The following is a 14,715-nucleotide window of genomic DNA, read 5'->3' as shown; positions in this document are numbered from 1 at the left end:
CCTTTCTTTGCCTAAAGAGGAGGGAGGAACAGTGAGACTGAGCAGCGCCAAATACTTGGCAACTGGCAGCACAAAAACGGCAGTTGTAAACAAAAGGTTGAAAAGGACCAGCTGAATTACATTCTGCAAAATAAGGGAGGAGAGGGGCATGAAGAGAGAGGTTGGAGGCATTTCATAAGGTGTGTGAGTACACAGAGCATTTGGTAACATCTACAGCACACACACAAGCAGAACCAGGCTTCCTTAGGGTGGGAAAAGAGGGACACCTTCCCCTCTACACGGAAGGAGGAGCGCGCCCCCAAGAGCTCCTCACACCTTACTGGGGTGTCCCAGCATGCAGAAGGAGCTCATGGAAGTGGAGACTGGCAGGGGGTGTCACACAACAGGAGGGAATCTGTGGCAGCCAGCCCCGGCTCCCTTTTGCAGGGTGCCTGTGACCTTTTTCCTCACTCCAGAAAACAGGACTTGTACAGAACCTCCCAAGCCTCCCACTGCTGTGGGATGATAACACTAAGAGAAAGCACAGATGTATGACAGCACCACCGTGTGAGTAAATGTAATAACCAAGAGTCTTCCTCTGCTGAGAATATTGTTTGAAAATGTTGAAACTGCATCTTTTTCCTAAAAAAATAAAATATAAGCTTACTTTATAAACATCCTTTTATTTAACCTCATAGACCCTTGGGAGAGGAAGGGGTCAGAATCCCATTTTGTGAAGAGTAAAACAGAGGCCAAAGCCATTAACAACTTGCTTATTTCATCAAGGAAATCTGGGGCAGACCCAGGGTGGGAAAGCAGATGCAATTCCCAGTACAGAGCCTAACCCAGAGAACCCTTATCTGCTTTCCACCCCACAAAAGTATCACCACAGTCCATGCTCACCTGCTAAGGACTTGTCTGCTACCTGAGTACCTTTGCCACAGATTTTCTCCCTCTTTATTAAAAGAGAGGAAAAAAGCATTTGTTTGGTCCACTCTATTTCTTCCCATGCTTTTGCAGGTGGACCACTAGTTGATTTGTCACAGCTTTCTTAACAGCTTTAGAACTTTAAATAACTCCACAGAATTAAACTGTGGAAGTGCATTCAGCTCTCCTATAGTCAAAGGATGTTGCTGTTCAATGGCACCCTTAATTTCCCTGCTACACCCAGAAGTCCACTTGAATCTCCTGTGCTCTCACTGAATGAAATCAGTGTTTTCACTGGTAATCTTTTTTTTCTCTATTATAGCAGAGTAACATAAAAGACTCCATTAAAATGTTGGGGTTTTTTTAAAGCAAACTGTAGCTAAGTGTTTCTTCAGCCATATAATCATATGGAGTGAACGTGGGGTCTCTATAAAGATTGTAGGAACACATATTTAAAATAATATGAAACCATGATGATAAAAGACACATACCACACCCATAGCATCATATATTCCCTACTACTAGTATTTCAACTTCAGTCTTACTTTTAAAGTAATGTTTCAAAAATACTCTCTATTAATATAAGCAGAACTATTTTCTGTATTCCAATGAAACTGATCCACTGGAACATATAAAATTTAATACCACTAGTATTATTATAGGTTAGTTTCATATTACAAATAAAAATACCAGGCATTTCCTTTTTCATTTGTCACACCCTCACATAATTGGGTGTATCAGTCCTAATTCTGACTACAATTTGAACTATCCTCCCACTAAGCAGACAAGGACATTTCAACATAGCAGCTGCTTTGCAAGTGTCTAGTATTTAAAGAATGGACTTCACTGATCCATCCACCCCTTCATCATTTTCTTTTTTCATGAATTTAAAAGTGATATACATAAAGAATGCAACCAGCATTTTGTAAGCAAAGGCTGATTATCTACATCATACCAATTTTTTTCTGATGGTCAGCATTTAATAGTCATGCAATGGTACAAAAACAGTACTGGGAGGAGCCTGTGTTAAAAGAAGAGATTTTTCACTTCAGATGTATTATGAAAAAATCAAGAAGGCAAAGAGTTATGGATGGAGACAATAGAGCAAACCAACACCCAGTTGGCAGTCTAATGTCACACTTTATTTCCTCTCTTTCTGTAGGAAATACCACTTGTTTCTGTTTCCACTCCCTTCCCCATAGGATGCCTTTCTCATTCATCCCATTCTTCTGGGGACCCAATTGCTCAGGAGTCTTGTAAAAAATGAAAAGCATGAAGAGACACACGTGAAATTATAAGAATGTACACATGCCACTATAACCTTTTTACACTAAATTCTCTCATGTAAAAGTAGTGAGAAATAGAGACTCTCCCCTTCACAGCTTTCAAGTATCAATGCACCTCCTAAGTTTTATCTTTAAATCCTTGGGAAAATATAAAGCTTCAGTGTGCTCCATCATTCACAATACTCAGTTATCATGGGAGAAAACTCAGAACAGAAGATCAAAAATCAGAAACTTCATGGAAGTCTGCTTTTTATGAGTGCTCCCCTTCCGCTGGGTGCAGAGCAGCTCTGAGGAGTAGCCGTGCATGCTCTCCCTCTTCTCAGAACTAGCAATAGGTCACGACATCTTACACTAATTGTGCAGCAACGCTTCCCCAAAATCCTCTTATGTTAGATTTTTCAATAACGAGGCTGTTTCAGAGAGAAACACAGACACGAGTGTAAGTTGTTGCAACACTTCCTGCCCTCTCCGCTGCTCCAGCAACGCGGCGCTGCAGCCTCACACCGGGCCGGGCCGGGCCTGACTCATTTCCTGCCCGGCTTCCCCTGCTGCCGCCCGCCGGGCCCCGCGGCCCAGAGAGCGGGACAGCTCGCTCCGGCAGCAGCCGCAGCGCAGGGGACAGCCGCTGTCACCTGGGACAGACATGGGGACAGACACTGTCACCTGGGACAGCCACTGTCACCTGGGACAGCCACGGGGACAGCCACTGTCACCTGGGACAGCTGCCAACATAGGGGACAGCCACTGTCACCTGTGACAGCCTAGGGGACCGCCACTATCACCTGGGACAGCCACTGTCACCTGGGACAGCAGGCAGCGCAGGGGACAGCCACTGTCACCTGGGACAGCACAGGGGACTGCCAGTGTCACCTGGGACAGCCTAGGGGACAGCCACTGTCACCTGTGACTGCCACTGTTACCTGTGACAGCACAGGGGACTGCCACTGTCACCTGGGACAGCCTAGGGGACAGCCACTGTCACCTGTGACTGCCACTGTTACCTGGGACAGCCGGCAGTGCAAGGGACAGTCACTGTTACCTGTGACAGCTAGGAGCATAGGGGACAGGCGCTGTCACCTGTGACAGCCAGCAGTGCAGGGGACAGCTGCTGATACCTGTGACAGCTGGCAGCATAAGGGACAGCCACTGTTACCTGTGACAGCCGCTGTTACCTGTGACAGCTGGCAGTGCAGGGGACAGCCGCTGTTACCTGTGACAGCTGGCAGTGCAGGGACAGCCGCTGTTACCTGTGACAGCCAGCAGTGCAGGGGACAGCCTCTGTTCTCTGCCGTGCTCCGCCCCGCTCTCAGGAGCACACTAGTAGAGCAGAGCTGATCCTGCTGTGTTTGTGTGGTCCCAGCCCGGTGCCAAAGGCCGGTGATTTAACTGCTCACACCACAAACGGGATTCAGCGGGCAGCCCAAGCCCTGGCACAGGCTGCTGATGCTAATGACGGTTTCCCCTAGCATTCCTCAGCTGCTCATCATGCTCCCCTTCAACGGAGTAGAGGAAATAAACCCTGATACCCAAATATAGTTATGAACTTCACCTTGATACTTCACATGTAGCTACAAGGAACGAAGTGGAGCTGCTTGGCAGAATCAGTAATGAAGCAGAACACTTTGTAATGTGGTAGCTTAATGAAGTGAGAAAGGGAGAGGATCTCACAGGTTACTGCCTTTTTAGAAAATGTTTAATCATGAACCATGTCATTTACATCAGGCAGTGATATAAAGCATCCTCTTTACTACAGAAATGTTACCACCCACAATCGAGGCCAAGTGGGAAATGTCAGAGGGGTTTCAGAAGTGCAGTCAGTCTAATGCAATAATAATGCATGACACTTCGTCAGTGTCTCTCACTAGATCAGCTCAGCATGCTTTCCAGGCATAAATGAGATCACTCCTTCTATTTATTATTTCTGTAGATGTGAGGAAACTGAGGCATAGAGGCTGCTTTTTGATGTGGCTCACTCAAGGGCAAACAGCGGGGAGTACATCCCAGATATTCTGACTTGAAAGTGATTTCTTCTGTGAGCTTTTATATCAGGTACTTTTAGGAAAATGCTGGCTAGGAAAATGCATATTCCAAGAATTTGGATCCTTCCTGAATTCTTTTTGTTTGTTTGCTACAGAAAAAGAATCTCTTGAATTGGTCCCCTGTTGCTAACAAGAAATGGCTTTCCACATGCCTCCCTTATATACCAGAGCTGCTGCTCAGGGAGAACAGCCCTTGCTGCCAATTGAGGTGCAATAAGACCTTGACAGACATCCATGCCATTTAGGAGTATAGGTTAATTTTCAAAAATATCTAAGTATTTTTCCACTAAATGAAAACATTATGTGGAATGAACAGGCAGAATCCAGCTCTCATCACTTGTCCTTTAAAATATTCTGCAGGAGACAATTGTATCCCCATTCATTAGCATGGCACACTTGAAATGCTGTCCTCCAACGCTCACTAGCATAAGCACCTTTGGGGGTGGGGAGACTTTTTAACAACTTCATTTCCCAAAACGAATCTGTAGGCAAAAGCAAGCTTCTCACACATTTTTCTTTAGTGTTTTTTTTTTTTTTTTTTTTTTTTTTGTGGCAAATAACAGTTGGACATGGGGAAGGAAAATTTATCTATTTAAAAAAAATGTTCCTAGCACTATACCTGGGTTGGAATATTTCACAGCAATGCACAATGCTACTTCTCAGCAGAGCAGAGAGAGTCTGTCCTTTATTCTATGTTTGGATTAAAACAGTACATTTCATAATTCTTTTTCTTTATGAAAAATAAAGGAAAATGAAGCTATTAAATAGCCCCAAGACTAGAGTATTAACAGTCAGCCAAAATGGAAATATGGCACTGTTAACTTTATAAAAGGGTTATGTGACTTCTAGTGTAATGTTTTCACTCTACTTAAAATGCTGCCATTGGAAACAACTGATAGTTGATAGCACTTAGAACTTTTCACCCATGAACACTTTTTCAAATTGCCCTTGAAAAAGAAGAGATTGATGAGTTCTGTTGTTTCCTAGTATGTTACAAAATGGGCTGGAAATGCTGTATATTTATTTCCTGGGAGGTTGTCCAGTGTGTGGCCTACCCTGGATGCTGAATACCCAACAGAGCCTGAGCAACACTCCCAGAGTCCCTGTGAAGAGGATTTGCCAGAGGAGAGGGCATGACCACAACTTTATTTCGACTTAGCTATTCTTGGCTAATAAATTGTGGGTAGCAAAGCATGTGTTAGAGTGTCCCTGAAGCAATTTGTATTTATAAAGAGAAGCTGGGCAACACATTGTTTAGTGTTTGATTAGGGTGAGGAAATCAGATTGCAGAAAGCAGCCTTTCTCCTTCCCACTGCCTATACATTAAGGAAATCTCAACTGGAAGGGAGGATCTGACCTTTTAAATATTTTCTTTTTGAAGGTTATGCCTCTGGGATGCAGAAGAATAATTTATTAGTTTCAGTCCTACACTTAGGAAGTAAAAAGACGAACTTTGAAAACAATGGTTCACATTTAGACTGCCATAAGAGACAGATCAACCATTCGATTTATGTCTTGATTTAATTGGTTATAGAAAATACTCTGCAATTCATTTGCTATGAAGTAAATCTAGGGTCTGGGGGTGGCACTTTTTGTAACATTAAGCAAATTACATGAGAAAGAAAAATATTTACACAATTAAAAATATATAGCCAGAAAATGAAGCTAGAATGACTTAATTTATAGGCAAGATGGAAGCCAATGCACTTTATTTAATAAAATGCAATGGGTATTAAATGACATTCCACCAACCCTGTTTCTGAATCCCACTGAGCAAATGAGAACAATTATGAGTTAAGGAATAGAAACCTAATAGAAACTTAGAGGGATACATGCCAATTAACCAAAATGTCAGATTCCCTGTAGTACAATTCTATTTTGTAAATAGCAGCATGTATCCATCAACACTACTCAGTAGTTTACAGATAAAAACACAATTAAACCAAATTCAACTAATCCCAGCTAAGAAAATTAGTAGAAACAATGCTCTTCAACAATCACTGGCAAGCTTTAGATGACTTACCCAACTTTTAAGGGGGCTGTTTTATACTTCCAAGTTCCACTTGCACTTTGTGATCAAGTCACTGAAGTGATATTAGTACTGGCTTACTGTGCTCCCTTTCTACTCATTTCTTCCCAAACCCCAAATCAGAATTTATTTAACACATATGTTTGAGGACAATACTCACCAATGGTACAGGAGCAAGGCTTTTGATGCTTCTGTGCCAGATGGAGGGTAACAGTATAAGCTTCTTTGAACGTCTATTTGTGTGTGCATGTGTAAGGTTCACTGAGTCATTTGTATATTGGCTCAGATAAAAATCCAACACTTTATAGAATAAATTAACTTGTTCATACTTTGAAAAGAATCCTACTGATTTGTTTTACAGTTTAATCATGTAGTTTTATTTACTGGCTTCAGTCTTGTGCAATAGCAATAAAATGCCACTGGAAGGAGCCAGATCTTCGTCCTGAAGCTGCAGGGAGCCTGAACAGACAGCTGCTACTCTACAGGCTTGTGCTCTGGGGAAGTGGTACTTGGCAAGGGAGCAACAGCACCACAGTTATTAACACTGGCCTCCAGCTTCCTGAAATATCAGGAGACAATATTAAGTGCCACCCATACAAAGCAATCCTCCAAAGCAGTCGACCTTGAGACTTTCTGTTTTAAATATGCCATTTATTTGTTCATACAACTTTGGAAGTATTTCTTAGATATAGATATCTATATCTACCTATCTATATCTATATCTATATCTATATCTATATCTAGATAGTATTTAAAGTGCATTTCAGCATCCATGTAGTGCAAGTAAAATAAAATATTAGGCCTATTATTCCATGCAGCTTTTACAGAAAACAGTGATTTAAACTAATAAGGGTTCAGCATTTTAGTTCAGATAAGCAGTGTGATTCTAAAGGCGGTCTCCTATCACTTGGTCTCTCTCAAAGATCCCCTTCACATAAAAAAAACCACAAAAAACAAAACAAAACAAAAAAACCCAACCAAAAAAACCTAAAACCTTCAAGAAAGCAATACTTTAGTTCTCTTGGTATCCAGGATAACAGAAACCCCATTTCTGTGAACTCCAGTCTCATACCTGTCTTGTCACTGCCCAAATAAGTTTCATGACCAGTCCTGCATTCACTATATTAAAGAAACCCACAGTAAACTGAGTAAAGTTTCCTTTAAAGGGAAAATTGAACTGAATTTGAACAGGTTTCCTTTATGGCTCACCAGTATAACACACAGATGAATGGACAAGACTTCTACAATCTTAGTAGAAAGCATGAAATAATTTTGAGGACAAAATCATTATTGCTTTGTTGATTCTTTTTCTGTTCACAAGCAAAAAGCCTTGTGAACTCTTGCTATAAAACAGACCATTTCTGGGTGAACACCTGCCTTTCCAAATCAGCAATGGGGCTCCTCACATGGAGCTGAGAAGATTCCACTGTGAAACTACTCCAGATTTTCCATCAAAGCTCATTTTAAGGATTTATAACTTGGACAGGGAGATTCTTTCCACACTGCAATTTGGCATTAAAGAACTTGGCCCAGGGATCAAAATAACCCTCTTTGCCAGCACTTCTTTTTAAGTGTGGAAAGGCAAATTTCTGATATATAAAAATACAAAAATATTAAGACATGCATTTGTTCTCTTCTTGTGAGAAAACAGTAGCAAGTAAGGCCATAAACAACTTTAAATATAGAGTCTTCAGCACTTTTTGAGGCTTAGATAACTAATTTAAATTCTCTAGTTTTGTCTCATGTGGAAGAATAGTTTTACAAATCAAAGTAAACAAAATAAACTGCTTTCTGAGATACATATTTTATAACAAGATATTTTAACTTCTGGGTGATTTTTCTCTGTGCCTTGATGTTTAAAACTTGTTTTTCACCAGCTCTATGATTTTAATATCAGTTATAGTCTTGTACATATTCAGAAGAATATTGAGGTGCTGTAGGTAACACCACAATGTTGAGTAAGCTAATGATTTGAAGGGTTGCGATCTGAGACTCTTACTGTCATGAATCTTTGTTAAAACAGGCCTTGGTGGTGACAGTTGTAATGGTCGTGTGTGCAACTGCTTTGCCTTTTGCTACCTATCTGAAGCTTAGAAAAAGGAAATTATGTTTACACAGATGAGAACCTATCCTTTCATCTCTTCAGCTCAAGAAATGCAGTGTTTCAAAGACTTGAAAGACTGAAAATGCAGCTTGGTACAATAGGGATACCAGTTCAGGACACTTCCTTTTTTTCCTCTGATCAACACTGAAAGCACTGCCCATAACAAATACCTATCCATTCTGATTATAATAACACTTAAATTCGCAATCATTCAGGGCAATTAATTTTATGTATGAAGTAATTTCTATCAGTCAGTATTCTTAAACAATGAAGAAGAGAAAATAATCTTATCATAGTTATGACAACAGAAGATTTTTCATCTCAAATGGGAATCAATGTTCTAATCTTTCTTATTTCTTAATGGAAGATGTGTCTCATGTACACCTTCTGTAACTCAACCAGATTTGGAAGGATCCTACAATGGAAAGAAAAAGGTTCTAGATTCCTACTAAAAATGCCCATAACACCCTTCCTTTCTATCACAAAAGGTGCCTAAATGCCTCTAGTGAATGCTTTGGCTACACATTGCATGAGAAGAGGCAGAGTCACACAGAGGGAGGACTTTAGGGCAGGGCATGGGGGTTTTCGTTCACTGTTCAATCTGCAGTCTCCCATGCTTACATTCTACCAGATTCTGATTCTCCTACACCCTTCTATAGGACCACAGCACCATCCAAAAAAGCCCCAAAGATATATGATCCATGACTCAAAATTTTTTCACCCATGATTCACCTCTGAAATGAAACCACCTTCTTTTGTGAGACAAAATGTGCTTTAGTGTTGAGGCTTGTTTCCTGGGCCCTCATGACTGCCCATATACAGGGCCCTCTTCCTCAGGGGATGCTTTCCACATCTGCAACTCTTCATTCACTGTCCTATATTTTCTTTTAAAATACACATTCTGGTGATACCATGTCTCTTGGATGACAGACTAGAAATGAAGGATAAGGACTGACTAACTCACTTTAAAGGGCCACTGCCTGTAAATTTAATTAAATCCATATCTTCCACCTCCCACACATTCAACCCTTGGGACTAAAGGCTTCTGTAAAGGATTAGGAAGGGGATACTCTCACTGCAGCCACACCACTAAAGAGAAAATAATTCAAGATTTGAGAAGTTGTGAGCAGGAAGCAGATGAGGAAGAAAGGGACTCACTGAAAACACAAACAAATAACTCTGTTGGCTAGAGATTATAGCATTTATTTTGGACAGAGGCGATTGTGCTCCAGCCATTCCTTCCAAGAGCCTTTTTGTATTTTGTCCTACTAACGTAAGTAAGAAACGGAAATGATCCAGTAAAAGAAGCATCATGTCTCCTCTCAAATGAGTCCCTAACACAGCTGCCTACCACCCTGTGTCCCATCCCACGTCAGGCTCCGTTCTTTTCTTGGACTGTGGTGCTGCTCGGCACTAATGGCACCAGTAGCTCTCTCCTCAGGTAGCTCTGAGAAGGCTGGCACTTCAGGACAGCCCACACAGCTGTTCAATCATTCACAGGGATATGGAGTATTACTTTGGGGACTTCTGTTGACACCCCTCCATTTGGTCTACTTTTTTCAACAAGAAAAATGGGGTTTTTTGGACCTTTTCCCATAAACCTCTTAACTCCCTGATAACGTAAGAAAAAAGATAAATTACATGTGCTAGTTTGTTTTTTGTTTTGGTTTTTTTTAAAGGAAATACTTATTGCTGATGAATAATAAATATTTTATTCTGAAATGCTGGCAAGGTTATTTTTTCCCCAGCTTTAAATTTTGTTACAGTAGGCAGGTGCTTATTTCACCTGCCCTTTAAATAAACCTTGCTGGCAAGGTGCTTGACTTTGTCAAGCCAGTGCAGCTTCTGAGCAATCTCAGAGGTACAATTTCATGTCTGTACAGATCCTTAATGTAAAAACCTGCAATGGCTAAGGACGGAACATGAGCACTGCCAAAATTGACAGCTGCTGAGTGGGAGTTCTGAGGATGAGAGTGATGGATATAGACACCTAAAATGCAAGAGAGATAGCTCATAGGAACATAAATTCTTTGGGGGAGGAGGGAAGATCATATTTCAGGAATTACTGTACAAAGAATATCCTTTGTTAAGAGTCCAACCATTTCCTACATTATTTAGAGCATAAATATGTAATAGAATAGTCCTTAAAACAAGTTTTTCCTTAAATTCTTATAGTTGCTCTTGAAGGTCCCTGATAGCAGAGGACTGCAGATTTTTATTAGCACTTGCTGAATGTCTCTCATTTTGATGTAAATGTAAGGACAAATGCTTTGGAGGAACTTACTGAGAGCATAAAGAACCCTCATGCATTTTCCTTTTTTTACATTTGGGAACTTGGAATGGAAAGTGAAGTTTAAAATTTTATGAAACTGATATATCTCTCAAGTTGTTCAGTCCCACAGAGGGTTTCTCAAACATTGCACCAGATGGCTTTGTTCTCACCTTCCCTGGACAGTTTAATTTACTTCGCTATCAGGAATAAAATCCCATACTTACACCAATGCTTCATTTTATGTTACTGTCATCATCTTGTTACAGGTTGTAAATGGTATTGGCATTATCTGCCTAATAATTATTCTTGAGTAACAGCAGTAAAACTCTTTTAAGTCTCAAGCTCTGATCTGGAGTCTGCTGAACTACTCAAGGTTCATCCCTGTCCCTTTGACCGAAAAAAGATGTTCCATACATTAAAGAAGAGTGAAAGTGAGCAAATGGACTCTCTAGTCTGTGGTTTTAAAGTAAAAAGAAAAAACCCAATATCAGCTAAATAGATTAAATGTACCTCACCATAATTTATATATATATAGAAAGATAGATAGATGTAATTATACTATATATATATATATATACACATATATATAAATGTATTGTGTATATTAATTATATTTCTTCAACTTCTAATCCACAGAAGCATTCTCTTCTAAGCAACTGTGCAAAATAGATGACTTTGTCAAACAAGCTTGCAGGATTTGAATCCCCAAGGAACACTCTAAAATGAAAATACTGCAGTAAAAGATGTATTTTAGCATAAAAATGATAAATTGTCTTGTATTGTAAGCCATTAAAAATATTATACCCTGAAAATGGTATTTAAAATGCTCACAGTGATATTCAGTAGCACAACACATTTCTGTAAATAATTATCTTAAGAACAATATATTTCCATTAACTGTGTCAGCACACTCCAAATTCCAATCACACAACAGCCACAGTGATACAGAGGGCACAGGACAATTCTGCATAATCAGCTTTGAAATGATGCTCAACCAACAAACTGCTCATAGAGTGGGCAACCTATCTGCATGTGCCTGATGGGAAGCAAAGCTATTTGAAAACAATAGCATGCACATGTATTTGCATATTGTCCATTCTTTGCAAAACAAAATTTATGAATTTATTGGGCATTCCAGTTTACATGAGAGGCTCACCCATGTCCTTCAGCAGTAACTAGGTAATTTTTTTTTTAAAAAGCACAAAACCATAAAATCTACAGTGTGCATTTAGATGGATTTACCCCAAAGACACAGGAAGAAAGCCAAGAATTGAGAGAATGAAAATGTCTCAACAGGTAGCTAGTATGGTTATTATCTAATTGTTTTAGCTATATATATTTCAGTCACTGAATAAACACTATGTAAGCAGAGTTCATGAAGGATCTAACAGCTAAATGAAAAGCAAAATCATGTGAAGAGAGGCAACAAAAATTAGGGAAGGCATGATGTTGAAGCACAACTTGTAGAATTGTGTGAATCCTCAGCTATGTACAAACCCCTCTTGGTGCCCTTAATGGGAACAGGCAGTGCCAACAGCTCAAAGCAGCTGTGGCATGCCCAGTTTCTTATGTTGCTTTTTCAACTGACCAGACCATCTGACTTTGGCACAAGTGAACATTTTTTGTGGAAAGCTGTCAGAATCAGAATTTGCAGGGAAACCCAAACACTTCTAAACAAACTTCATGTATTTATTCACTTGAAGTCAGGAGGCAGAGCAAAGGCTTAAAGCAACAAACAGGGCCTTTTTTCCCCCATTGCCTGTTTTCAATGTTCCTTGAAAGCATTTATAAAGTCACTAGAGTCTGTTCTCTGTTCCTGGCTGGAAGGAACTGGTATGTTTTCTCCTGCCACTGTGACTGTGGAGTTTTTAGAGAGCCATGACAGACACAACATGGCCTAGTCCATTCCAAGCCTGCAATTGGGCTCCGTGAAGTAGAAATGCTCTCTTAAACCCCAAAGCAGGTCATATGGACCCAGGATGCAGGATACATCTGTATCCACCTCTCCTGTGTAAGCTGATTGCAAGTGCTCTGTCCCTTTAAAACAGCCACCTTTCAAAAGTAGTGTTCATTCTATTTTTGTCTTTCTGTACGTACAAGCTCCAACTGATGCTTCTGATTTTCTAGCACCATAATTTTTAAGCTTTAAGATGCCCTTTAATCTTACTCTCTACACTCATCTTTGGGAAGAGTCAATTGCTCTCAGCCTGAAGAGGGCAAAGACAGAAAATATTTTCATAAAATTACTTCTCCAGTTTTTGCATGAAAGATCCTTTTTGCCATCACTTCTTTATATATTCTTGACAGACCTTGTATACAGTTCTACCTTGAATCCAGAACCTGAGTGGCTGTCAAAATTTTTAATGGCCTCAAAATATTTACCTGCAGAACCATTTTATCTTCTGTAAAGCAATATAAACGGACTTACAGTAAGTGTTTTTTCAACTACTTTTCACAGATGCCTTAAAAACAGTCCACTGATTCATGGTGGTCTGCTGTATGTTGTGTTGTAAATCTTAAAATAAGGAGGGAATATTTCATACAACATCAAATATTGAGAACTAAGGAAGGAAATAATTAGGAAAGAAGACATCCTTTCATAAAATATTCTTATATCATAATTTTCATTACTGCTTTTTCCCTTAAGAGAGCAGGTTGATATGTCTCTGTGAAGTTATATCTAAATTAAGAGATAAGGTATATCTGTAAGACACAGCTAGGCATGGAGTTTTGCTAGGAGCAAAGGCAGTTGTGAGGTTTTCAGGGATTCAGATAAATTTGTCAGAATGACTTTGTGAAAATTGTTTTTGTTGAGATGATGAACAAAGAAAAATGAGCTGACTAGAAGAAGCAGAGACAAAACCCAGGGTCAGAAAAATCACTGCAGGAAAAAAAAAAACCAAATCCAAGAATAACCTGTATAGTATCAATGTGCAGAATAAGTAAACATTTCATGTTAAGATTGTGGCTAAAATAATCTTGGGATGTAGGCAAGGAGATTGGCCTGGATTATTTAGGTATTTTACCTCTTAAGATAAATAGTTGTCCCAAATTCATGTAAGGTAGAAAACGGGATTTAAAAATTTCTCTTTTCTTCCTTCAGCCAGAAATAACCTACTAAAATCTGAATTTTTTTACTAGCTATTCCAGACAAGGGGTTAGGAATGTGCTTCAGTATATCTGTTTACTACCAGGACACCCAATGGCATGACATCAGGTACGGGCAAGATCTTCACTTCCCTCAAGAATATCCAACTGCAGCCTATACTGATGCAAAAAATAAATAACATTCCTCTCCTCACAAAGGAGTTAAAACGCATTCATCTGTTTTCAGCTGAATCTTTCATTACAGTTTCTGGTGTTTGGCCTCCCCCCTACCTGTACCATAAGAAAGAAATATCTCCACTAAAGACAACATATAAACAGAAGAATTGTTGCATTTAGGGTAAAAAGTAGGGCCTGGAGCTAAACAAACAAACCAACCAACCACATCCCCCCTTGGCACTGCTGAGCAAATTGAAGGGTTTATCACAGTTTATTGTAAGCTTATGGTACTAATGAGTATCTGATGCTCTGTCTTGTTTGCAGATACTTAGAAAGCTGCCTTATTTCTATGCTGGATCAGTTGCTTCACTAATGCCATTCAAAACTTTGTTCTGCCATAATTCGTTTTCATGTGGAATTAGGTGCAATGAACTGCTTTCTCTAACACTGTATTCTTTGCCAGGCATCAAAAATCAGTTCAAGGCAGGCAGGAGAAGCCCAGCACTGCCAGCAGCACAGCAAAGCCTGAGAAGGGAGCTCTCAGGACAGCGGGTGGCACCAAGGCCAGCGGGTGAGTCAGGGAAAGCAGGATGTGCTGTGACTAACCCTGGTGGAGAAGGAGTGCCACCGGCCACCCCCACACCATGGCAGTCACTCAGCCCACAGCTCAGTGACACACAGGGTGCAGGAGAGCACCAACAGCCAGAATTTACACAGGAAGAGACCTGTGGAAAAGCAGGGCTGCATCCAGTGGGGGCACATGCTCCCAGCTCAGATCTGTGACCTCTGCTGCTCCCACACCTGAGGGGCTCACA

The 14,715-nt window shown here is 40.3% G+C and overlaps 1 protein-coding gene across 7 annotated transcripts in view; it reads right to left on the bottom strand.

The window, feature by feature from the left end:
- NAV3 (neuron navigator 3) overlaps positions 1 to 14,715 on the bottom strand; it is a 468,550-nt gene that overhangs the window by 182,052 nt on the left and 271,783 nt on the right. The window lies entirely within an intron of this gene.

Source organism: Zonotrichia leucophrys, chromosome 1A (genome assembly GCF_028769735.1).
Source record: "Zonotrichia leucophrys gambelii isolate GWCS_2022_RI chromosome 1A, RI_Zleu_2.0, whole genome shotgun sequence".
NCBI lineage: Eukaryota > Metazoa > Chordata > Aves > Passeriformes > Passerellidae > Zonotrichia > Zonotrichia leucophrys.
The sequence above is the reverse complement of the archived record's forward strand: the minus strand, read 5'-3'. Positions and strand labels throughout refer to the sequence as shown.